We start from the raw sequence: 27,300 nt of genomic DNA on the forward strand, positions 1-27,300 counted from the left end.
CTAGCATCAAAACTGAAGATAACTACCAAAAATATATATAATTGTTCATTTTAATCTATATTTATTATCATGTTCCTCACTAATTCTTCACTTCATTACATGGTCATTTAGCAGACGCTTTTGCCCAATGTCCAATTATATTTTGTTTCCTAAGTGTCATCATTCATCTTTTAGAAAAAAAAAACTTTCCATATACTAAATGCTATCGAGTAACTCTACATTATGCATAAAACCTTTGGATAAATAATGATTAGAACCAACATTACTTCTGATGCGTTTTGGTGGGGTGATCAGCTCATGTGAATTTACAGGCACAGGTGCAAAACAACAAAAAGTTGCCGAACTCTTAAATTTCAGACACATTCTAGAGCAGCAATTCTCAATTCCAGTCCTCGGGGACCACAACCCGTCCCCCCCCCCCTGCACATTTTGTTTGTCTTTCTTAATTGACACACAAGGATTAGTTAATGGATCTCTCTGTTTATGTGCTGATGATCTGAATCAGGTGTCTTAAGTAAGGAAGACATACAAAATGTGCAGGGTGGGGGGCTCGACGACTGGAATTGAGAACCACTGTTCTAGAGACACCAAGTCTTATTTTACATATTGTAAAAGGGGGCGAAATAGGGGGCCATTTAATGATATTATTATTACTATTGTTACTACTATGACTACTAAAAATAATAATTATAATGAGATGAGTGTCTACTTTTTGTGAAAATAAAATAGGGGTTAAAACATTTTCATTATATTACAAGAGAGTTGAATGCTTGATTGTGATTAGCCAGTTAGATTATAGCCCCTTTCACACAGTGATACTGGTAAATATCCGGAAATTCGGAAGAACTTTACTAGTAAATTCATAAAAAGCGCTGTTCACACAGACAAGGACGTTCCAAATTTTTTTTCTGAAAAGACCTTTCACACATCCATTCCAAAATACGGGTAACTTCTGACATCATTAACCAGAAATAAGCTTAAATGGCTGCGATTGTATTTGTAAACATAATAGAAAACTGGCTGGATGGTTTCACTTTTATTTAAAGTTTTAGCATTTATGCAGATTAGAGACATCCAAAGGCTGAAGCGCGAACCACAGCTAAATGTTTACACTTTTGACTACATTACAAATTCTGTGGATGAATAAGTATTGTGAACAACTTCAACGAAAACATATGGAGGAACACTTTCGCATGTCGAGATACATAGTGTGTGTGCGGGTGCTCACCGGAGCACTCCTGCACTTCATGTACACACGTGTGAAGCAGAGCTGGAAGGTAAACAAACAGCGGTCTATCATAAGCATTTTATCAATATTTTTTTTTAGAGTTGGCATTAACAAGGAACATAGAAACGCTATATGACTAACGTCTAGCAGATAATGTGTCTGGATAAGTATCCAAAGGCTTTTATTTTCGTAAACAGCGCTGTGAATGAGTCTGAATGTTCTGATTGGCTGGAGTAGACGTCTCACGTCAGCGCGTTCTAAGCATGAACGCACTCTTTCCGGCAATTTTCCTTTAATTACCGGTAATGTTTCAACTTCTCTTTCCGAAAAATTGCCCGAACGAATTTACCTGTATTTTCAAAAAGGGTCTGTTCACACATACAGACCTTTCCGGAAATTTGCCGGTAATTTTCAGGAAAGGTCTGTATGTGTGAATGAGGCTTATGATTACCTCAGATTAAGGATCTAAGACAGGGGTCCCCAACCACAGGGTTTACTACCATGTCTGCCTGCACTCAGAGGAGTGTCCAGTATATCAGACCCTACTTCCACCACCCCCCTGTTTTGTTATTTCTCTTGGGAAAAAAAAATGTAATTAGCAGCCACCCGAAGCTATAGTGCATAGTACAGTTACTAACCCGGTTCTCAACTGTGTTACCACCGACCAAACCCAACCCAACACTACCCCCCTATTCTCCGATGCGATGTGCGTTTGAGGATGGACTGTACCTCGCTCGTTTCATACAGATTACAAAACCAGACAACCTTTTGTTTTCAAGTGCACTTGGTTCATTTAAAAGTACAAATTTTAAAGCTTTATGTGGACATATGCCTTATGTCTGTAAAGCAAGTATTCGCTGAGATTCCAGTGCATTTGTTGACCACCAAACTGTCGTAAAAGCAGATATCTGGTCTCCTGGAGAAACGTCAGTCTATAGCGAACGATGATTGACTCCTGTACTAGTAGGCGGGGTTTCATCCGCCATATTGAACGTTAGACTTTTCCCTGTTCAAAACTTTACGAGTGACATATCTTGTGTATTCTTTAGTCTTTGTATTATATAGCATGAGTGGAAAAAACATCTCCCACTCTATTATGGTGAGTTGTTTTAGTTTGTTGTTGCATGCATTTTTGATATACATGTAATTTCATTTACGTAAAAAAAAGATCAATATGAACACGGTTCAATTATTTGACCACATGACAGTTCTATATTACCTAATAATGAAAAACAAATTCACAGCCTACACCAGTTAAATAAATGAAAACAAAACAAAATAATAGGCTTTGGTTGAGATGTGTAAAATACTTGTCCTATACAAAGAAGCAGTTTGAGAATAAAAACATGACAGATATCTTGAAATACAACATCTGAACAATGTGTTTGTGAGGTACAGTGATCATAGTGAAAGCAGAACAATTGACTCTCGTCTGTTGAATTATTACAATATTATACACACCCACTTCACGCTGTGGCCGAATCACCAGCTCGGGTGTGCATTAAATTCCAATAATTCAGCGTCTCCTTGTCAGTTATTCCCTACTTCCCTTACATTCTGTGCTTATTAAAATCTGTGAAAAGTAAGTGATCAAACTAACTTTTGTTATATTTAATATTAAAATCTACATCTTGGATGGACTGGGGGAGAGTATTAACAGCTAATTAAAATTCTTGGGTGAACTAATGTTTAGCAAGAACTGTAAAGTGTAAAAACTGTACAAATCGGACTTATTTTTGATGTGTTTCTGTTCTAACACAACATGTATGCATCTATATCTCATTACTGCGATCAGAGTTGTGTGTGTGTTTGGCAGCAGCAGGGCACATTTGTTGAGTGGAAAATGGCCTCTTAAGCTCCTCTACTCACCTTTCGCAGTGGTAACATTTAGCACCGCATGTTCACCCCCCACCCCCCCTTTCCTCCTCTCAGCATCCAACCATCACCCGTGTTTCCATATTAAGTTTTCACAACCTGTTTTAGAAGCAATAGGAGGATGAAGTGATTTTAAAGAAGTAATGCCCTTCAGCAGATGGTGATGGTGAAGCGCTGGATCGGGTTTGTCAGGGTGGAGTTTTGTAGGGTCGAATGTGACAAAATGTAAACTGGAATCCACCAGCACCTCCATTCCCGAATTGGCCCAAGCGGAGAGCATGCGAGAGGTACAATGGCATGTCCTTCGCGGGCCTGGCGAGTTTAGCTGACAGCTGCGATGTTTATAGGCCGGCTTCGATGACAGTCAGGAGGGGATGGCTCGGCGCTTTTCAGACAGGAATTAGGTTTGTCATCAGATTCTAAAATCCAGCTGATTTATGACATTTCCACTCTTGGTTTCCCTTTAGTCTGTAACCCCCCACAACTCTCCCCCACTTTGGGTTGACATTTGGGGTGGGTCGTTGTTTGTTTACTACTTGTTTATATCAGAAAGGTCAGTTTGTGCCTTTTTTGTAAGCATTTTATGTTTCATTGGAAAAATATCCAGTCAGTTTTAGTGTCTGTTAATTAAACAAAAAAAATGGTTGACTTAAAATTATGTCCTGACACAATTAAATATATTTTTTAAGTTGTTGTAAATATATTTTTACTAAATACATTATAATTAAAATAAAAAAAAAAAAAATATGATATTATAATGTTTTTCTTTATATTTTCAAATTATAATTTATTATTATTTGTATTATAGCTTCATTAGTGAGTTCTGAACAGTTTATTGATAAAAACAATGTTAAAAATAATATACTATTACAAATCATAATTGTTTATTAACTTGTCCAAAATTCTATGTCATATTGATAGTAATCTGTGTTGTATTCCGTGATGGTAATCTGTGATGTAATCAGTGTAACTCAAATTCTTGTAAATATTGCTTAACATAATAATAATAATAATAATAATAATAATAATAATAATAATAATAATAAACAATATAAACATTTTTGTAAATATAGTTTTACATAATAATAATAATAATAATAATAATAATAATAATAATAATAATAATAATAATAATAATAATAATAATAATATAATAATAAACAATATAAACATTTTTGTAAATATAGCTTTACATAATAATAATAATAATAATAATAATAATAATAATAAACAATATAAACATTTTTGTAAATAAAGCTTTACATAAAAATAATAATAATAATAATAATAATAATAATAATAATAATAATAATATAATAATAAACAATATAAACATTTTTGTAAATATAGCTTTACATAATAATAATAATAATAATAATAATAATAATAATAATAATTATTATTATTATTATTATTCTATTGTTGTTGTTGTTGTTACTATTATTATTATTATTATGTAAAGCTATATTTACAAAAATGTTTATATTGATTATTATTATTATTATTATTATTATTATTATTATTATCAATATTATTAAGAAAAACAATATTTTTATCATTATATATTTTTATAGGTGTCCTAATGAATTATGTCTTTTAATCTTGATGTTCTTGTATCAAAAATAACATTTTTAGAGTGAGAAAATGTCACTGTCTACTAAGAAAATAGGTTAACTTAAATTGTATATTGTTACGAGGACTCAATCCATTATTGAACATTATATGTTATTATTAGATGTTTAATATAAATGTCTTGTAAATACAATTTAAAAAATTACATAATATTGCAAATACAAATGACATGTAATGGCAACTCATTAAAGTTACAAACACCGACAACTGAGGAGAATGGCTGTAGATTGTAGTCCCTGTTTCACATCAGTTGAATCTTTTTATGGCAGCAGATCAGGGGTATGTATGTTGTAACACAGTGAACATTGTGATTTTAAACGCTACGCCCCCAGGTCCCCCGACAGCTATTCAGTTCTCCACCAGCATCGTTCTTCAGCCAAACTGCGTAGAAAGACTAATATTTAACAGTGGAAGCCACTACATTAAAATATATGCATAGAGTCAGACGTTCCCCCCGCCACACTGAGATCGTGACCTGCAGACACAGAGCAGACATTTATGAGGCAAAAGTCTTTATGACCTTTGGCCCACACAGTGTCCAGACCACAACCAGCAGCACAAACATTCACCTCATGAGCCTAGTTCACAACAACACTGAGTCAGAGGACCGTGGTTTGTTACATGGCTCCTCTATGCACTCGCTGACCCATCAAATATAAATAAATAAAATAAAATCCATTCACCATTTATGAAATAATTATATAGCGAATATGCTTAAAGGGGATACATATTAATAATAACAAGTTATTATTTAGTTATGAATATCTAGACTAGCTTTAATCTTAACGGTAGCAGAATTAATATAATAAGTAGAATAACACATTCAGTTGATTTGCTCATCCGTCAAGCTGACAATGTAATGGTCTATAATTTTTTGTAATGGTCTGTAATTTTTCTATAAATCAGCGTCTTTAGTGGGGTCAAACGTATGACATCTCATAACATCTAAAACTTAAAATACTCATTTTTGGTTGTACAGGCAAGAATAATAACAAAAAAAAACTTGTGCTTTTGAGAGATAATGAAAACTGAGTGCGCAATCTCCAAAATTATCCATCTTTTTCTTTGTGAGCAACATTCTGAAACAGATCTTTATGATTTTTGTGTTCTCCAGTATCTTTGCTAGCACCTTTTCAGAAAGGTTTGAGCCCACCAATGGTAATTTGCTAACTGTATCATTATAATACTGTATGTAATGTTTACTATAATACGTCAGATTACCTGTCAGTCAAACTCCCTGCGAATGTTCATGAAGGGTATAAACGGAGGTCGGAGCCAGCTCCAAGTGGGTGGGACTTGAGCTCCAAGTGGGCTGTGCAAACCTGGAGTTTTTATTTTATTAATGTCTTTTATATGACACAGAGTCTAACCTATAGTGTTTTATTTACATCTACACCCACCCCAACACTAAACCCAACCTCACAGTAACCTGATGTGTTTTATTAATGTCTGCTACACCTACAGCAACCCAGCCCATATGCGGCGTAAGTCCCTCCCACTTGGAGGTCACCCAGCCTACTTGCAGTAAAATCCCTCCCACTTGGAGCTCTCCGGGCTGCAGCGATACCTACAGTCACAATCTCTAACGACATGCAGGCTGATAAGTCCTGTTCAGTCTGCTTCCACAGTGCAGGCTTTCTCCTCAACATTTAAATACCTCAGTACCATTTTCACAATCTGCAGTGGATTTTCAGATACCCTCCTCTACCCCAGCTCCACCTGTGTATAAATCTATCAATTGGTTTCATGTATGCTTGTGAATATACTGGCAGTAGCAAGTTTCGGTACTCTAAGTCAATAATCCAAGCAGCAGCAGCGTAGCAGATCTATTCCGCCAAGACCAAACACATAAATATTGCCTTATACATACTCATTACTAAATCTGTCCAAGAGTTGTCATGACAGATATCCAGATTTAAGTTTACATAACTTAAAAATCTCTGTTTTGGCCAGAGCTGAAGTGTTGTAGGGGTCAGAGGCACTAGCAGACCCCAGTGTGCTCATATCTATAAATATTTGTACAAGCTTTCATGGTATTGCTGTATTTCAAAAAAGAAATCAAGCCGAGTGAGGTTTCCTCACGTCTTAAAAAAACGTCAACCAGTTATGTGACACGTCCCCTCCTCCTTACTGCCTGGATTTATACTCTCCTCCTTAAGTGAGGTGCGTCAGACATGAGGAACGCATACGCCAGCTGTAAACGCTGGTACGCACAGGTCGGTCTTGCACCTCCAGTGAAGTGGCCTCTATTGTTCCACCTGCCCCGCGGCACTGCTTTGCGGCACATCCCACTCTGTGCTGTTAACTGAGACTATTTCACAAGCTGTAAATTCTGAGCAGATAAATAAATCTTATGGCCGGACGGCTGAAGGGGGGGGGGGGGGGGGGGTCGTAACGGGATCTGCAGACTTTCACTCCAGGGGTCATCACTGCTGTTCCAAACCTGGCTCAGTCCTGGAGAACACTGTCGACCTGCTGCGGCAGCTGTGTTGGAGGAGGCCCGGACACACTCACAGCCTTTGGAATCAGTATTAAATCAGAGATTGTAAGAGGAAGCCATGCTTTGATCTGTGAAACATATTGCTTCTCTGTGTGTAAACACACAGGGCATGTCCTCTTGTGCATTTGTCTTTCATGGATGACCAGCTGTTTTGAAGGACTTGCCACTGAGGGTTAGTGACAGTTGTAAAGATGCAAAAGTCTAGAAACCACAGTTTTGGAAAGACCAACTTCCACTGCTGTGGTCATCCTTTTGGTTTTCACCTGGTCAACCTGCTGTTGGACGGAATCACAGCTCACCGTCTTGCAGAGTCAATGAAAGTTAGGGAGCTAGGGTTTGTCAGGTAATTAAGGAAATTATGAGTAGGTGGCAGATTAACACCAATAAATCTTAAGAATCTGAATGTGTTTTCTAATTTTGATCAGTGTTTATTTGAAAATACATAATTATATATATATATATATATATATATATATATATATATATATATATATATATATATATATATATATATATATATATATATATATATATATATATATATATATATATATATATATATATTTACAGGGTGTAAAATAAATCAATTTAGAGAATTTTAAGGCCCTTAAAAAATATTAAAAGTCTATTTTAGACTTATTAGTATATATTAGGCTATTTTACAAGGTATTAAATTTTGATTATACAATGTACAGTTGTTTAGTAAAGTTTGCCAGAATTTGATCTGCAAATATTGGGATGCTGTGTAGTTTATGAAATTGATCAAACATATTTTAACAGCTTGTCACCCTGTTTATCACAGTTAAGATAAGCACAGTTATTCTGCAAAATTAATGTTAAAGTGAGCGGCGTTTGTCTGACAGGTCCATTTGTGGTAGCACCCTCCCAATGGATATTGGATAAGATGAAATGGCCAAGCATCCAGCCCCAAATATACAACTATCTCATTAAAACTCCAAGTGATTTTACAAGAGAGAAGTTAAAGGCCTACAAGTCTTTGGATGCCCACAATTTGTTCTGTGTGGTCATGTGCAAGAAATAATGTTCCATGATTACCAGATTTAAAACTTTGTAGTGCTAAAAACCGAGGTTCTGCCTAGCCAAAGACAAGGAAAAAAGACGGAGCTATACAAGGCCTGGGTAATCATCAACAAGCAAAACAACTGCATTCTGTGAACTTTTTTTTTTCCAATTTTTACATTTCATTGTAAGCATTCAGTGTCTGCAGTTTAATTAACCATATTTAACTGTTTTTGCTGAAATCATTGCTGCAATCAAAAATTAATAATGTGTATGATTCAGCATAGCGTGAACTTACCTGATATAAAATGAGAACTGCAGAGTCAAGCATTTTTAATTAGATCCTCACTCCATTCAGCTCTTCTGATAGCTGTTAGCCAAAGACGTCTGCGGTTAGCATTAAAAGCAGTGTGGTGTACAGTAAAAGTTTTCTATTTTTGGACTTTTAATTTTGGCATCCTACCGCACAACACAACATGTTTGCTATTGCAACCGCTCTTTTTTTTTTGTGCGGTTGATTTGACACCATGTGTGACGTAAGTTGGTAATTCCCCTATAGGCGCCACCTGCTGAATAAGCATTTGTATTCAGTATATGAATAATGTTTTAGTTTAGGATTAGTTTCCTTCAACCAATATTTAGTCACTTTACAGTACTATAAGTTAAAAGGTCGCCAATGTTACCAGTCGAAACCTAAAGTGGCAATGGCTTTAAAATGTATGGAAAGATTCTTAAAAAAGGTCTTAAAATGTATTGAATTTCACACTCTGATTCCTGTATATACCATGTTTTTAATACTGTGCTTTTGGAAAATGCCTAATTCATCACTTTACATGCTTTACTCCTGTTAGGATAACTTCGTACAGACATAAAAGGTGACCTTTATATTTTGAAATAGACACACACACACACACACACACACACACACACACACACACACACACACACACACACACACTTGTATAGCTGTCTTTATGGACGTCGACGTCATTACATAGACGTAATGAGTTTTATACTGTACAAACTGTATATTCTATACACCATGAGGTCTAAATTTACTGGTTTTGTTATACTTGGGGAGACATTTGGTCCCCAAAATGTATGGAATACAAGGTACATGCAGAGACACACACATACACACATTTTGTATTATCACTTGTGTTTTGGTGTCCATATAAAATTTTTGGAAAATAAATAAATAAATAAGTGTGAAGTAATGTTTTGTTGTGATTCAGTGTAACAGATTAGCAACAGATGAGTAGTTTGTCTTAATTTTGCAGAAATACAGTCAAGCTCAAAATCATTCATACCCCTGGGGTATGAATAATTTCATGCTTGACTGCATGCATCTGTAAATGTAAAACAACCTGTTCATTCTGATCTTAATTTCTGAAAATGGATGAAAAAAAATTTATCATGCTAAATTATTACTTTCAATTATTAAAAATGCATTCCTGACAATTGGGTAAAACCTACCAATTTGAAGGATAGTAGCAAAATATAAATGTTTAAAGTGACAAGTAATTCGTATTTTGGTGCTGCACCTTGATCTGACAAATTTTAATCTTTTAATAAATAATTAAATGATTCTTGGTCTAAATATGCCTGCCAATAATTTTTGGTATGTAAATGTTGGATCGCCTTTATAATTAGCTTAGAACAAATGTGTACAAACAACTTTCCAACCCCAATAAAATATCAAATGTATAACTTTTATCGGTAACACTTTGCAAGCACGTCAACTTACCCTAACCCAACCTAACAGTCTACTTATAATCTAATGAGAATTAGTTAGCATGTAGTTGCAATGTAACTTAAACTCAACAAACGGACCATTAAAATAAAGTGTGACCCTTTTATTAATAGCTGTTAAAATAATGTTTAGCTTGCTAGATTGAGCAAGAAGTCTAAAACACACAATTGTTATGTAATTATTTTACCTGTTTATAAATTTTAAAGTGTTGTTCTGTGAATGAGTTTTGTAACATCTGATATTGCTAATTTTACAGAGGTTGCTGACATGATCGCACGCTTTCAGTAAAGCTATAAAAGCGCAGATAGTGTATCAAATGATCAGGATCTCAGTCGGGCCCCTGAATGGGGCCTGTGCATGCTTGGTGAAATGTTGTCCCTAAAACCCCAGTGCTGCAATAATATAACCCTGCTGGCCACCCATCGCAGGCCTCCACTCCCTGATCCATCATGAGCTGACAGTGCGTGTCCATGGCTGAATTTCTGCTCCAGAAATAGAGCTGCGGGCCTCTCTTTTTTGGTCCTCCAGCATGGCCTGCCATCCCTGTCATGTGGCCTATGTGATGGCCTGCAAACACATCTTCGCCATTGACCTGTGAGCAGTCCAAAACCCATGACTGGCTTATTTTAGGCCCCTACGTCCCTTATCTCTCTCTCTCTCTCTCTCTCTCTCTCTCTTTCTCTCTTTCTCACTCACTCTCTCTCTGTTCTTTTCCGTCTCATCAATCATCAGCCTGTTGGAGGTGAAAAAAATAAACAATACCCCCCTAGGACGCGAGGGGCGATTTTCGAGTGGTGGCAACAACTTTGCAACTTTTCAAAAATATTCTTTCCTCAGCAGGGGTTCATCCCATGAATCTGCCAGCCGCTAAAAGCTCACACTCAGTGGAGACTGTCAGTAACCCGCACCAGACTAGAGCAGAGACATTCACACCAACAATTAGTACTTAATAAATCAAGACCTCATTTTAACACCTCCGTTTCAACACCGCAGGGTGGCAGAGGAACAGGAGACTTCTTAATGAGACAAACCACCTTCTTGTGTCTAAGCAGGATCGACATATCATTACTAAAACCAGTTCTTTCTGCTTAAACCGTTTGTTTTCACCTAGCCCAGCTTCAACGGTGCAATCCGAGATAGCATTGAATTGAAAATGCTCAGAATGAACGCAGCATGTAAGTCGAAGGTAAATTGTGGTAATTACAATGCAAGGTCTTCAAACTCACCAGCTGATGTTGGAACAAACTGGCATGGGATGTGGGGATTATCATAGCTGGGCTTGAGTGAACTGCCACCTGTGTTCTCTGTCACAAGAGAATGCGACTGACCCTCACTGCGTATGCGGCTACTTACAGTGTGTGAGTGGGGTTGTGTACAGCATTGTACTGAGAAGCAGGTGCTACTCATTATGTTTAGCTTGACAAATCGCTATATTTTCATCTGATGTATGATACACAGGGCGCTACGGTAAAGCTATATGATCTAACATTACACCTACACGAATTTGGATATATTTGAACGTTACATTTTTTTAAAATCTAAAAACATTCTCTGTCCATAGTTACATTTCCAAAAGTACAAAGCGAAGTTTTATGAACTCATTTCCATAGGAGGACATGATATGATTGATTGCGGCTGGTCTCTCATCTGTAATCATTTACAATCCAAGCCTACAATAAAAAGCCCATTTTCACCTTACTTGGAATCCCCCATCCACCCCATCTTCCCCTTGTCCTCCTTTACCAGGGGAGCTCTCGAGACCTACCTGATCTCAGACCCCCCTTTCCATGCTAAATGACCAGGCGAGAGCCCTGGGCTCAATATCTCAGAGTTCAGGGTTCTGTCCCAGGACAGCATGACAGACCTGCAATTAGTATCAAGCAATATCTAAGTGTGAACTCTTGAAATTGCTTGTTAACATTGAAATGTGTAAAGAAAAAGGCAAGACATTTCAATTTTTTGTAATTTTCATTAGGCATTTATTTGTTTTTCTCTTCTTTCTAACTTCACAAAGCAGTTTTTTAATAGATAGACAATGTGGTGGAGCTGTTGCTACTTGTGACACAGTTGCAACATAAAGTTTAGAGTATAAAGTTAATAATGAAAATAAGAAACAGGCCAATTGATGAAATGTATGCACTTATGGAAAAAAAGTATTACTTTAAAGATGGACAATTGTTAAATCTTACAAAATTTATAATAACAGCCTTATATACAGTAATATATAATAATCAGCCTTAAGTACAGACAGGCAAATCTCATAAAAAAGTTACTATTTTATGTATTGAAAAGTGGCTACACTGTAAAAAATGCTGAGTTCCAAACAATTGCTTAATTTTGACCCAACACAAATCGAATAAGTTTCTTAATTGTTTTTGTCAAATTCAAGTAGATTAATTATAAAAACAGTTGTCCTTTCAAAAAAACTCAAGAATTGTGTTGATTCAGCTCATTTAAATAAGTAGATTAAACAACCAGCAAAAATAACTTGAGCGTAATTCATACAATTCAAACACAAGTGTACGATTTTTAAAAGATGTGCCCATAACCCCCTGCCCTAAACCTCATCATTAAGGTATGAGCAAATCATACTAAAAAGTATGAATGAGATTGTACAAATTCATATGAATCGACAAAATCGAAGCTAAATCAAAAAGTTACGAATTGCCATAAAATTTCACTGATCCCCAACTGCATTGCAAGACTAAAAATGAGTCATCGTTTTCATCAGTTGTCATTTTAAGTCAACACTACATTGTATAATTATCATTTTAGCAAAAATGACCACATTTTTTCACAAAAAAATATTGTGGATAGAAGGCTAAACCAAAAGAAAGAGATGCATTTTCAAAAAACAAACAAACAAAAAATGTGTTGGCATTAGGGATGTCCAGGAACGATATCACGTGATTGAAAATTGGGCCCAATCACGTGGTTTCAGACTCGATCGGAATTGGACGTTACCTCCTGATCAGGACTCGAATATACAGTTGAAGTCAGAATTATTAGCCCCCCTTAGAATTTTTTTCTTTTTTAAATATTTAAAGAAAGTCTTATTTGTTTTATTTCGGCTAGAATAAAAGCAGTTTTTAAGGTTTTAAAATCATTTTAAGGTTTTCGATAGTCTACAGAACAAACCATTGTTATACAATAACTTGCCTAATTACCCTAACCAGCCTAGTTAACCTAATTAACCAAGTTGAGCCTTTAAATGTCACTTTAAGCTGTATAGAAGTGTCTTGAAAAAAGTCTAGTAAAATATAATTAACTGTCATCATGGCAAAGATATTAGAAGTGAGTTAATAAAACTATTATGTTTAGAAAAGTGTTGAAGAAATCTACTCTCCTTTAAACAGAAAACGGGGAAAAAATTAAACAGAGGGGCTTATAATCTGACTTCAACTATATGTGCATCTCTGTGGTCTGGAGGCATTATAAAGGCCCTTGAAGAGACTATCCGTGCAGTTCCTAAAAGCACATTACTGGCTTTGCAAACACTGTGCCACTTTTATGAAATTTTTTTGTTTACATGCCTGCTGGGTTTTTTAATTTGAGGTTCTATTTGTTTTTATATTAGATTTTATTTATATTTACTGTTGCACTAAAGTCTAAATGTGAAGAATTTGTGTTATTTATTACTTGATTGTTCAAGCTACCTCACAGAAGTGCTCTGTTTGTTAATAGAGTTGTTGAATGTTAAAATAAGGTGAATTAATAAACAAGGATCTGTTTCTTCGCTCTTCTTTATTCTTTTTTTAAATTTTATTATAGAAGAATCGGATCGGATTTCGGTAGATACTCAAAATCAAATGACTCGGACTCGAGGGCAAAAAAACCCTATCGGTACATCCCTACCTGGCATTACTTATTTTCTGTATCATTGTCCTCATTCTGGCTTGCAGTTTTCTTTTAATCACTTTAGTAATGCATAGACTGTAAAGATAGCATTATGGGTATGCAGAGTTTCAGTGTTCCATAAAGTAAAGCAGAGCGAAATTAAATCCAAACAGCATAATTAAAACTCCACTGGAGAAAGAAGGCCATGGCGCGACGTGACCATTGCCTGTGCTTGAGAGCAGGCTAATGTAATCTAATATCAGCGGATATGTTTCTCTCTGTCCCGGTGCCACATTTCTGATAGTTTACACCACACATGTGTCACCAGGTCGTTACATTTATTTCAGACAGCACCATTCTGATGACAATGTTTAATTAATACGTTTTGCACCACTGAATACCAAAATTTGTCTGGAAATGTTTATTAACGAATAAGGAGAAACTTCTTTTCTAATTCAGTGAACAAAGCAATCGGATTGCATTATCCTCAGGAATGGAGCCTTCAAGCTGAGAAATGTAAGTTCTGTCTTCAGCTGTTCTAAAATGACCTTTCTGCTGTTCCTAGCACACACAGTTCTGGCCGGCCATTCGATATGCAGATACCTAGTAAGATGTAGACTGTGACATCTGGTTAGGGATTTAGTGCTGCATGTGGACAGTCTCTGTCTGAGGTCTGAGTGAAGATGAGTTTGGGGCTGGTAATTACTGTGCTTCAGTCTCGGTGTTGAGTGATGAGGGAGATGAGCTCAGGTCACCATCATCAGCCTGAGGTGATGGACAGAAATTAGATTGTAGGGCTTTTTGATCAGTATTCGTATGGGATCATCAATGTGTCTTTCAGTCTTTCAGTAATATTTACAGTTTGAAAAGGTGCAGAAGTTTGGGGTCCGTAATTTTTTTAAAATTCTTTTAACAATTTTAAGCATGGTTTGCTAATGATGTGTTTCTTGAGCACCCGGTTAACGTATTAGAATTATACTGTATACAGTTGAAGTCAGAATTATTAGCCCCCTTGAATTATTAGCCCCCTTGTTTATTTTTTTCCCCAATTTCTACTTAACGGAGAGAAGACTTTTTCAACACATTTTTTAAACATAATAGTTTTAATAACTCATTTCTAATAACTGATTTATTTGATCTTTGCCATGATGACAGTAAATAATATTTGACTAGATATTTTTCAAGACACTTTTATACAGCTTAAAGTGACATTTAAAGGGGAAATGAAGCACTCAGTCAAGTTGACCTTATTTTGTACATTGGATTCAACTTTAATGAAAATATATTAAACAAACTCAATTAATGTAACCATTTAGCAGAAAACAGCATGTTTTACTATAGATTTTAGACCTAGGGTGCAGCCATCTTTGAATGTTGCTGTGTCTGACATCACGGGTTGGTTGAGTTTCTCCCGCTGAACAGAAACAATGGAAGTAAAGGAGACTGTAAAGCCTTATTTAACCCAATGCGTGAAGTTGTGGACGTGGAGCTTCTGCAAAAACAAGCATCAGATGTGTGTCTAATATAAAAGTATATATATTGATTCTATTTTTCTTTTTTCCACTTTTAATTATGAATCATTTGATGCGCTTTGATTCCCTCTCTGTATTACGCTGCTTGACAGCCTGTCTGGGTTTGTAACGGACTGAACACAGAGACTGGACAGCTTAATTTAACTCAATGCATGAAGTTGTGGACGAGCATCACAGAGCTGCTGCAAATACAACAAATTCAAGCATTCAAGTGTCTTCAGTTGTGTCTTTTTCTTTTATTAATACTGTTCGTTTAATGCGCTGTGATCCTCTCGCGCTGCTCCAGTGCTGCCTGACGAGGGCATTTACATTCAGACTGATGCAACGATTAAAATCATTCATGACTTCACGCTTTACTAAGTCATATCTGTGTGGGTTATGTCAAGATATATTCCTTTATCAAGTCAATCAACTCGATCTCTTAACATGTATAAAGGATAAAAACCTGCCATAAGAAACGCAGCGCTGATCTCAGTTTGATTTAAACACGAGCAGTGGTGAGGGAGGGGCTGGAGCAGTGAAAAGTGAAAGTACCCGCCCCCATTACGTCAGCACCGGACCTAGTTGAAACCACAGGCAGTCAGGCAGCATAATACAGAGAGTGAATCACTACTGATGTAATGGGGGCGGGTACTTTCACTTTTCCCTACTATTTCACATTCACACTATTGTTTGAGACAAACTTTATTTTATTGTAGTCGTCTAAACCCACTAATATGCATTTTACGCATTTGACATTTGAAAAAAATGTATCAAGAAAATGTACTTTTTATGTGCATGACACTAAATTAAAAAAATTAAAAAAGCATGGGAATTCCTACATTTAAACTGTTGTGTACATGCAGACGAGGGCATAGAAATAAACACCAATAAGACCCAATGAACCAGTAATCCATGCTTTATGTACATTGTGTGAAAAAGACACCACAGGCGCATTCTGATTACGTACCGCTATATACAGTACATTTTTAGGAGAGCAAAATACGTCCCATGAGTCCTGCTTTTTCAGATTTCAAATTTCTCTTGCAAGTGCCATTCACGCTTGCTGTTCTCACGTACTGTATATCCACCAGAGGCCGCTGTCAACTCACTTACCAACTGACCGATTCCCCTACACTCCCTCTTCTCTAAACCCAACCAATAGGGTTTTAAAAAGCACTGATTGACCCTCCCACTACCTTCTCTAAACCCAACCGCAGTGTTTTAAAAAGAAAAGCCCCCTGATTTTTTCCACGTTTTCAGATTTTACCACATTCTCACCCTGTTATTTACTTCTTTATTTTATTTTTTGGCTTTTGTTTTTGTCTTACCCGCTTTCTGGAATCATTCTTCACTGGACTCTGAACCCTGTTATCTCACTCAACTCTGTTCTGCATCTCAAGTCCACTGGCGTACATGTTGAGCTACCAGACAAACTGGTAGGAATTTAACTCCGTATGTTCACACGGAGGTAAGCAATCGGGGGGTAAGCGAAACGCCATCATACTGCCCCATAGTGTTCGTTTTAAAGATGAAGTGCAGCTCTGGCTACATAATTCGCAATCTCTTGAAATGTATATAGGGCTACATTTTCAGAATGAGCCTATGTTTAAAAAAGAACAATTGTTTGTGCTAATACCTCTCAGCATGATTTGTGGGTAAGGCTGGAAAAAACAGATGATCAGTCAATTTACAGTACCTGCACATGACAATTTTTGGTCCATTTAGAAATATTCTATTCTGAAAGCGAGCTGAACCCTGATTGCAGGTTTTGAATTTTAAGATTTGGAGCTTGGAGGTTTTAAATGTAAAGATTGTATATCAGGCATCCTAAGGGTGCACTCACACTATGCTATCCGAACCATGCCCATGTGCATTTTCCAGTTTGTTTGACAAGTGGGAGTACTCCGACTCGGGCCCAGGCATGGTTCAGTTGGCTCGTCCTGTCCCGGTTGGAAGAGGTGTGCGCGGTACTCTTGTAGTGTGAGTGCAAAGCGCGCCTGAGCCCGAAACTGAAGACATAACATCACTTTTAAGTTAATTTTTCTTATAGATTCATTAATCATTCTTCCTGTTCAATGAACGCAAACTGTCATAGTTTATTAAAGATGCAAACCCCTCGCTGCGCATCAGCTGCACCTTCTGCAAACCTAATACCTGCAGCACAAGGACTTTTATGATCATTTATTTAGCGTCAAAAGTGGTGGATCTGTTCGGAAAAATATTTGACTGCGTGTCACTTCATCCCAAATGACTAACCAGATATAACTAAATCAATTTTCACTGTGCTGAGTGAGAGCACTCCGTCTCCTGTTAAACTGAACAGTCGCATCATCGATGGCGTTAAGGGTGCTCCAGTTCGTAAGGCAAAATGCAGTGTGAGTGCAGGCTGTCGGTGGAGAGGGTGTGGGGACAATCACGCTTTGGCATGGTTCAAGGCAACTGTACCTAGTGTAAGTGGCCCTTAGAATCCACTCTGTGATTTGCACTTAAAGATACAAAACAAAACAAGAAATATAGATAATGCTTGGAAAAAATTTTTGGTGTAGTAACTGGACATCCATACAATGCTGGGTTCTGGGCTGAATGCGTCTATGTGTATATACATGTGATGGTATTTTATAAAATCTGAAAAGCTTATAAAATGTATAAATGAGTTAAGACCATGCCAGGAATTCAAATAAAAGATATGTTCAATTAGATGGATTGTAAAACCTACAATCAACCGTAATGGGCAACATCGTAACTATGACATAAAAAAAATTTATATATATATATATATACACACACTTTTTTTACATTTTACTTGCATTTGGTCCTTGTTGCTTTCACGTTTCTGCCAAAAACAGCAGAGTTCATTTGGAAATTAACTAAGTCCCATCTCTTCATTGCAGTTAAAATTGCTGGATTCCACACAATTCCTTCATGTTGTCCCAACTCAAATAGATAAAGTTATATTAATTGTTTTTGCTAATTTAGGTAGATTGCACATAAAACTATGAGGTTGTTCCAAAAAAAACCCACAAGAATTGTGTTGATTCAGCTCATTTTAAATAAGAAGTTTGAACAACCAGCAAAAAAAAAATGTGTGAAGGTAGCAGCTTTTATTTAATCACATGACTGCACAACTGCAGTCGCAAAAGAGTTTCTTTTAATCGAACCAAACCTGCCAAGTGCAAGCGCAACCTTATTTACTCAATATTTATCTAACCTCTGGGTACATTCCGCCATCTATTTTCCTACCCTGAATCTCCTCACAGTTTCAGCAGGCTACAAATTACAGCGGCAAGAGCTTTTCACATTAAAGGTCCGGGTGAGCGGATGGGCTAAAAGCAGAGACAGAAGCTTCTCTCGGCATGTGAGAGGGCAGCCACCACATGTACGTGTTCAAGATATCATCACATCACATGAAGATTCCACATTGTGCACATCAATCTCTCGCCTGCATGATTTATTGTGGAACTTTGGCTTCCGCACAAAGGGGTGGGAGCTGATGGCAGGGGTCATCATTTACTGTGTGTGTGGTGTCAGGAACAAAGGCTGGAAGCGCTCTCCACTCATGCGGTTTGCTAATGTTTGTTTACCACTCCAGTAGTATCAGGGATGTGCAGTTTGCTCAGATGCCATGGAAAACATCTCCTGCAACCTCAGAAGCAGACACTTTTACTGTTGCTCTTCAAAATTGGGATACATTAAAAATATATATATTGCGATCAGGAGATTCACATAAGTCTGAAATAGTTTTCACACAGATTTTGCTCATGTTTGAGTTGGTCAATTGAATTTAACATGCTGACCAACAAAAAACATGCCTGACTTGACAGTGAAATCTTTGTACTAAAAATGATCTAGAAACTAATTAATTGCTGGAAAATACCACTATTACGTTTGTATTTACAAATATATAGAAGATACATTATATAATTTATGTGAACTAAATAATTTATCGTATCCAAGCTTTAAATAATATAATGAGGAAGAATTGATCATATGTTTTTGTTACTTGAGCAACTTTTAATAAGTTAATCAGGGTTTAAGTTTATTTTTAGGCTTTGCAAACTTTAACTCGATGTTTTAAGTTTGTTTATTTGATGCAAGTTGAAGTAACTTGTAAAGTTAAATTTTGAAGTTAAATCAAATTAAGATCGCTATAAATTTTCACAGTGTAGAAAGCTAATATATTCACATATTTTTCACACCAACAGTGAGAATCACTTTGCCAATTGATGACAAGCACGTGTTCAAAATATAAAATAGTAAATATAAAATCATAACTGCTACTGAATTTCCAGTGTCCCACATAACTCATAATGCTTTGCATTGTTGGTGGCAGTAGCCTGGTGGTTAGTTTGACACCTTACACGAAGGTCCTCACGGTGACCTGAGTTTGATTCCCAGCTCAATTTATTTTCAATTAAAGGTGAAAAGCCTGAAAATACAAATAATACTTTCTGTTATGATATCAATTCCCATTTTCTGTGGACCGTGTTTTGTAGATTTAGATATCATAACAGTAAAACAGTAATAACTTGCCCTTTGAAACAAAATCATCTATTTTCACACCTCCTGATTAAGCTGAATTAAAAGGCACCTAGTTTACCCATTTTTCAAGATTTAAGATGAGTCTTTTGTGTCTCCAGAATGTGTCTGTAAAGTTTCAGCTCAAAACACCCATCAGATTATTTATTAAACCTTTGTGTATGTTGGAAGTTTGAGCTGTTTTGACTTTATAGCTGTTTTGATACCTGTGCCTTTAATGCAAATGAGCTGCTTCTCCCCGCCCCCCATTCCCCTGTGCATGTCAGAGCCAAAGAGATCGCTCACTATTGCTATGATGAGTGTAGCTTTTCCTGCTGCATCTCACACATAAGCAACACAATGACAGACAAGAATGAAGCAGATCTCCCCTCCTACAGTAAGAACTACAGTCGCGGATATAACTGAGGACATGGGTGGTGAGGGAGGTGTTGCGGACGCCGCCCTCTCTATTCTGCCGCCCTAGGTGGCCGCCTAGGTCACCTCTATGGACGCGCCTTTACACATGCTCACTTACGCACGCACACACACACACACACACACACACACACACACACACACACACACACACACACACACACACACACACACACAATGTGTGTGCATTTAGCTTTGCACTGTTTTTGCAAGGCAAAATGTGACAGAATACATAATACATATCCACTGCTGTATGGACATCCATTATGTTAATGTACAAAATAAGCCTGATTTAACGTCAATGAACTGGGATTGAAGAGTATTCTTTTATAATTGTACTGAAATGTGGCTGTGGTGAAGAAATACTAAGTGATTTTACTGTCTTAATTACAAACATGCACTGTTTTATAAACATTTTAAACTTGTAAAACTGCTGCTGAACACAGAGAGCTGAAGAGATCGTCTAATCCCGGTTGCTTTGTGTACAGTACGTCTTGTCTTGTGGATATGATTATACACGTTACTACGGATACAAGTTAATACACGGCTGTCAATCAGTTTGGTGGGCGGGGAACCGCACTCCTACGTCAAGTTGCGGTCGGGCTCAAAATAGGAGGGATTTGGGTTCTATTTTAACATCAAGAAATAAAAAAATATATATATTTATTGTCTTTATATCACTCCAATATGACTGTGGACACACTATACCTACACACAGTTCTGTCCAAACAGCTTACAAAAGAGGATTTTCATCATAGGTGCCCTTTAAGCTGTTGGTCAATGAATGACCCAAAGACCCAGGATTATGCTTTTTTTAGTTGAAAAAGGTGTTGTGTAAATATTTACTCTATAAGCTAACAGTTATAACATGCTTGCAGCGATTACAATTTCTTGATATACCAATGCAAGTGTAATATTTTGTTAAATAGTTGTTTGATGGTCCCAAGTTGGCAACAGTCACAGCAAGAAGGTCGCTTGTTTGAGCCCTGGCTGGGCCAGTTGTCATTTCCGTGTAGAATTTGCATGTTCTTCCCGTGTTGGCGTGGGTTGGCGTGCTCTGGTTTCCCCCACAGTCCAAAGACATGTGCAATAGGTGAATTAGATGAGCTACATTTGCTGTAGTGTAAGAGTGTGTGAATGAGAGATTGTATGAATGTTTCCCAGTACTGGGTTCATTCCACTGTGGTGACCCCTGATAAATAAAGGACTTAGCCGAAGGAAAATGAATAAATGAATTAAGTTGGCATCATCTGTAGTCCAGGGTTGGAATTGTATAAAATTTGAAAGTACAGTACAGTAAGGAGAGAAGTAAACATTATCTGTAAACTGATACATCTGCACATTCTTTGCCTGAGTCAAAGCGAGATGGACAAAGCTGGATCTACAAGAGCTATTTTTTCCCCTTTTGGCACACAGGATATTTTTTACTTTTACAGTCAGAGATTAAATCTTTTATAGTAAATAGTTCGAATTGTGTGTGTTATACTTGGCAGTGGCCTGTTGTTTATAAAAAAACAGTGTGAGCAGTGGGTTCACACTTTAGGTGATAACTACACTGGGTCTTTATGAAGCATGAAGGCTGGCCAAGGAATGATGGTTTACTTTGGAGGCTAAAACCGAACCCAACTTCATGCGCAAAGTTGTCAGGATTTGCAACTTGTATACTGGGTTTGAGCCATTTGTATCTGGATGATGTCTTCTCTTTTGGATCTGTCAACATGAGCAGCCCTCTGGAAATAGCAGTGTGTATTTTAAGCACTACGAATGAGCTGCGTTTGATTGTTTTAGTCTTCAATTTGAAAACCAAGCTTAATTTGAGATTTTTAAAGATGCTTTCGGGCCACACTGTAAAAATGAGGCCACTGGTATTGTCGGAAGTATTCAACAGCGTTTTGTTCAATTTGATCTATTTAATTTCTCAAAGTTTTCAAACGTTTAAAATCTTTAAATCTGCCAATTCATAACAGTCAGACTGAACCCTGACCCAGCGGCAGCCTCGTCCACTTCTCGACCTCTGAAGAGTGGCGCTGAAAGGCGATGGATGTTTTTAGAGAAAGTCTCTGATAAGAACTGACAGGTCAATAAAAACAGAAATATTATCAGCTCCATCATTAACCGCTACCTCGACAGCTGCCAAAATATCCCCCAATGCTCTGGCTGGTTCCTGTCCAGACGCTTACGTCTTTCCGTAAAGGTGCTAATTTTACGGTATTGGAGAGCTCAAAGCCACAGATATGCTAAATGCTTTTGACGCCAATTCTTATTCCAGTCGGTTTTGCTGAGGCTCAGATTTATGACAGATCCTGTTCCTAGTCAACCAAATATGTTAATGTTAAGCCACAAGAGGACTGTCTGATAATCTGATACAGAGCTGATCAAAACTGTTAAACAAATGTGTGTGTGTGTGTGTGTGTGTTTAGTAAAATAAGTATTTTTCTTGTTTTTAATATAAATTCCTTTTACAAATATTTTTATTTATCAGTGATGCATTAAATGGATTACAAATGACAAAGACACTAATGCCAATTTAAAAGATTTTATCTCAAATAAATGTTGTTATTTAACTTTCTATTTTAAGTCATTTTAAAAAATAATATGAAAAAAATAATAATTACTGAGAACCAATAATAATTGGGCAAATTATAATTATTTCTTGAAAGGTCAGGTGACACTGAAGACTAGCATAATGATGCTGAACAGTCAGCTTTGAATCACGAATGGCATTTAAACTATATTCACATAAAAAGTATTATTTTAATTAGAAAATTTACATGATATTTTACAGTATTACTACTGTTTTTATTGTACACTACCTGAAAAACGTCTTGTTGTCGATCCCAGTTGTAAGAGTAACAAATAATAACTTGACTTCTAGTTGATAATTTGGAAACGTGGCAGAAGGTAGATTTTTCTGATGAATCATCTCTTGAACTGCATCCCAAACATCACACATAATGCAGAAGACCTGTTGGAACCCTCATGGACCCAAGATTCTCATATCAATCTGTCAAGTTTGGTGAAGGAAAAATCATGGTTTGGGGTTACATTCAGCATGGGGGCGTGCGAGAGAGCTGCAGAGTGGATGGCAACATCAACAGCCTGAGGTATCAAGACATTTGTGCTGCCCATTACATTACAAACCACAGGAGAGGGCAAATTCTTCAGCAGGATAGAACTCCTGCTAATATTTCAGCCTCCACATCAAAGTTCCTGAAAACAAAGAAGATCAAGGTGGTCCAGAATTGGCCAGCCCAGTCACCAGACATGATCATTATTGAGCATGTCTGGGGTAAGATGAAACAGGAGGCATTAAAGATGAATCCAAAGAATCTTGATGAACTCTGGGAGTCCTGCAAGAACGCTTTCTTTGCCATAGCCAATCTAGAGGCCATTGCCTTTCATGTAAGCCACTTCTGATACCAAATGATCAACTAAAAGTCAAGTTATTATTTGTTGTTCCCAAAACTTAGATAGGCAACAAGCCGTTTGTCAGGTAGTGTATGGTTCATCAAAAATATGCCAATTTGGTGAATAAAAAAATATTATTTCAAAATGGACCTATTGTAAAAATATAATACTTTTTCACAAGTATTTAAATACATTTTGTAATCTTATTTTATTTTTTAAAAATGTATTTACGCTCTTTTCCTATTCCTATATTTCCTATTTTTTCTATTTTAAAAATTAAGAAAATATATGAATCACCTTATTCATTGGAAATGGGTTTTGTCTGAATTACTTAATGTAAACTGTCAAATTAGTGTTGACTTTAATTGTAGTTTAATGTACTTTTTTAATGATTTGGTAGAGATTTGTGTGACTATCATGGTATTTTGTGTTTGTGTACAATAAGTTATATTACTCTTGAAATTTGATTGAATAAAGCCTACAGCCAATAATGCCTAACAAATTCTCATTGAATTATTCATGGTACGATTGAACAAACACAGTTCTTTTTCTTTTATTTTCCTTTTTTTAGGTCTAAATGTATTAAGCATGTTTTTATTTTCAGCCAGGTCACTTCATGTTCAACAATATAGCTCTAGCAGATCATAACTTGTTGAATGAATAGTGCTGTTGGCAAAGTCCGCCGCACCTGAAGGATAAGCACAGTCGTCTTCACAGATGTTAGCATAAAAACCACTGGTACAAGTCCCATCTGAGGTGTGTCTTTCACCAATAACGGCTGTTTATAGTGTCCTCAGAGCTCCCTGTGTCCCCAAAGAGAGGAATGATCTGCTGTTTGTGATGTGTGTTTGATGTTCTATTTCAGCATTGACTTCTGTCACATTAATCAGAGAGCTGGACCAGTCCGCTCCACATATTCAGCCATTCCTAACGCTCTCTCCCGCCCGCAGACGATTTATTGGGGAAAAAAAAAACCTCGGCTATATTTGCAGCTCAACCTTTGCTCTTACCCGCCAGCTGACGTCAGTTAATTATTTGTCCCCTGAATCTAATACATTTCTCAGTGCCAAGTCATCTCGCGGTGCTCTCGAACTGGTGTGGGGAGAATCAAGACCGTCATGTTCAAACCCCCCTCCTACAGAAACAGCCAGTGACTGTGGAAAATCAGCCGCTCCATCCATCTGCTCATGTTATCCTAGCAACCAAAGTTTGGTTGCTAGTGCAGGTCCCTCCATATGAACTTGTCAATCAAAGTATCATGACCTATTTTTTGTTTCCTGATCTCATTTGATTCTTGTATTCATATACTATATATTTGCGTGATTAATGCCTATGCACATATTGAAACGTAATTACTTTTAAAATGTTTCTATTTACTTTGCATTGCAAGTGTAATGGTTTCTTTGTCTGTTTACCACCATTCCATACTATATATAGATGCTTAAATTAAATCAGCCGCATTTGAGAAGCATGGCTGGTGCCAGAAGGACAAGGCGAATCATATCAAGTGTATTTACATTAGTATATTAATTGACTTTATATTTTAGAGATAAGTACAAGTTCACTCTTTGCTCTTCATACCGGATAACCACATCTGCAGGCATAAATGTGACTTTAGCTGTAGAAACTGAAGCTTATAGCTTTAGGGGACATGGCTAAAGCACACAAAGCCTGTGAAACAGACTAAAGCCACCGCAACCCTGGATAATTCCCAAACGAAGTGTGAGAAAGGGGGAAATAAGTATGACTTTGTAATGTTATGAATGACACGGTTTACGCAGGGATAAATATCATGTTTCAACAGAAATATTACTGCATTTGAAATGCTTGCTGCATTTGTCACATTTTTCACGCTGGCTTACACAAGCGCATTTAAAATGGATGTTTTTATGGGGGGATTTCAGATTTTTTGATCACCTTAGGTTAGGTTTAAGTGTGTGCTATTAGCTGAGAGACTGGTGGATAAGGTGTAACAAAAGGAAATCCTTTTTCTCACAGTTTTATTTTACTTTGCCAACAAGTACTAATAAAAAAACTGTCTAAAACAACTATTAGCTTCTCTCACGCTTAACATGTTTTAGAGATTCTCACTTCCTGGACATATATGCATGTACACTCACTGGTCACTTCATTAGGTACACTTGTTCATCAGCTTTTTAATGCAAAAGTATAGTCAACCAATCACATGGCAGCTAGTAATTGCATTTAGGCATGTAGATCTAATTAAGACAAAGTTCAAACTGAGCATCAGATCAGACCCTAACTTAAAGTCATTTATGCGACTTTTATTGTGACATGATTGGTGACGCCAGACAGATTGAACTGAGTGTTTGTGAACCTGTGGAGCAGCTGGGATATTTACACACAACCATCTCTTGGATTTACAGAGAAAAGAAACTATTTAGTAAGCTGAGCTTCTGTGGGTGAAAAGGCCTTATTAATGCTAGAGGTCAGAGGTAAATTGCCTGACTGCTTCAGGCTGATAGAAAGTCAACAGTAACTCAAATAACCACTCATTATAGGTCTACAGAAGATCATCAAGAACTAACAATGTGTCACACATTGAAGCAGATGAGCTACAGCAGCAGCAGAAGAGCACACCAGTGACACTCCTGTCAAGCTTAGCTGAAAGCCTAGTTTTTGTCTAGTCTGAACAATCTTTCTGCTGCAACGTTCATAATTTGGATCCATCCTGCATTGTATTAGTGGTTCACATTGCTGGTGGTACACTTTGCGCCCTTTAGTAGCAACTGAGCATTGTCTCAAACAACAGCCTACTGTATCTGAATATTGCTATTGATCTTTATGGCCACTTGTAATGTCTACCTCCAGTACAATAAAAACTGTGCCACAAACATCAAATATTCTTAAACTGGTCTCATGATGGTGAGTTCACTATTATCGAAGACATCCAAGAGGTATACTCTGCTTGACTGAGATTTGAATGGATCTGGTGGAATGGGAGATGCGCATCCTACACATCTGCACAAAACCCTAGATTAATGTTTCCAGTAACTTGTTAAATCTATGCCACAAATAAAGAAGTTCTGAAGGCAAACTGGAGTCCAAACTGGTACTACCTATGTTCACCCAATAAAGTGGTCAGTGAACTAATTTTATATTGTTTTTCAACTATTATATAGTAGGGAAGTATGAGATTACAGATGCAGTACATCTCTGGATATAGCATTTAATGGATATATATTGACATATAATGACATTCACTATGACCATGTTCTTATGCAAGCTTTTTTTTTTACTAATAATAAATGTGTGAAAATTGTCCAGCGCCGTCATTGCATTTCATCATAAAAAACTTATTCCATTGCAAAACATCGTTATCATTCAGCACAAGAGGTAATCCTACTGTAGTGCACACTGTACGGCTGTTTATCAGTGTGGAGAAGCACATGAGTCTGTAACTGATCAAAGATTGGTGGCTTTGGGGCTTGCTAAGGTACACTGTGCTGGGGTTTAAAAGGATATGTAGTGGTGTTGAGAAACCAAATCACGCTCAATGTACATTTGTGGACCTGTCAGCCCAGTGATGTCCAGAAGGAGGGTGGATTATTTCTATTAGTTC

This window comes from Danio aesculapii, chromosome 9 (genome assembly GCF_903798145.1).
Source record: "Danio aesculapii chromosome 9, fDanAes4.1, whole genome shotgun sequence".
Lineage (NCBI taxonomy): Eukaryota > Metazoa > Chordata > Actinopteri > Cypriniformes > Danionidae > Danio > Danio aesculapii.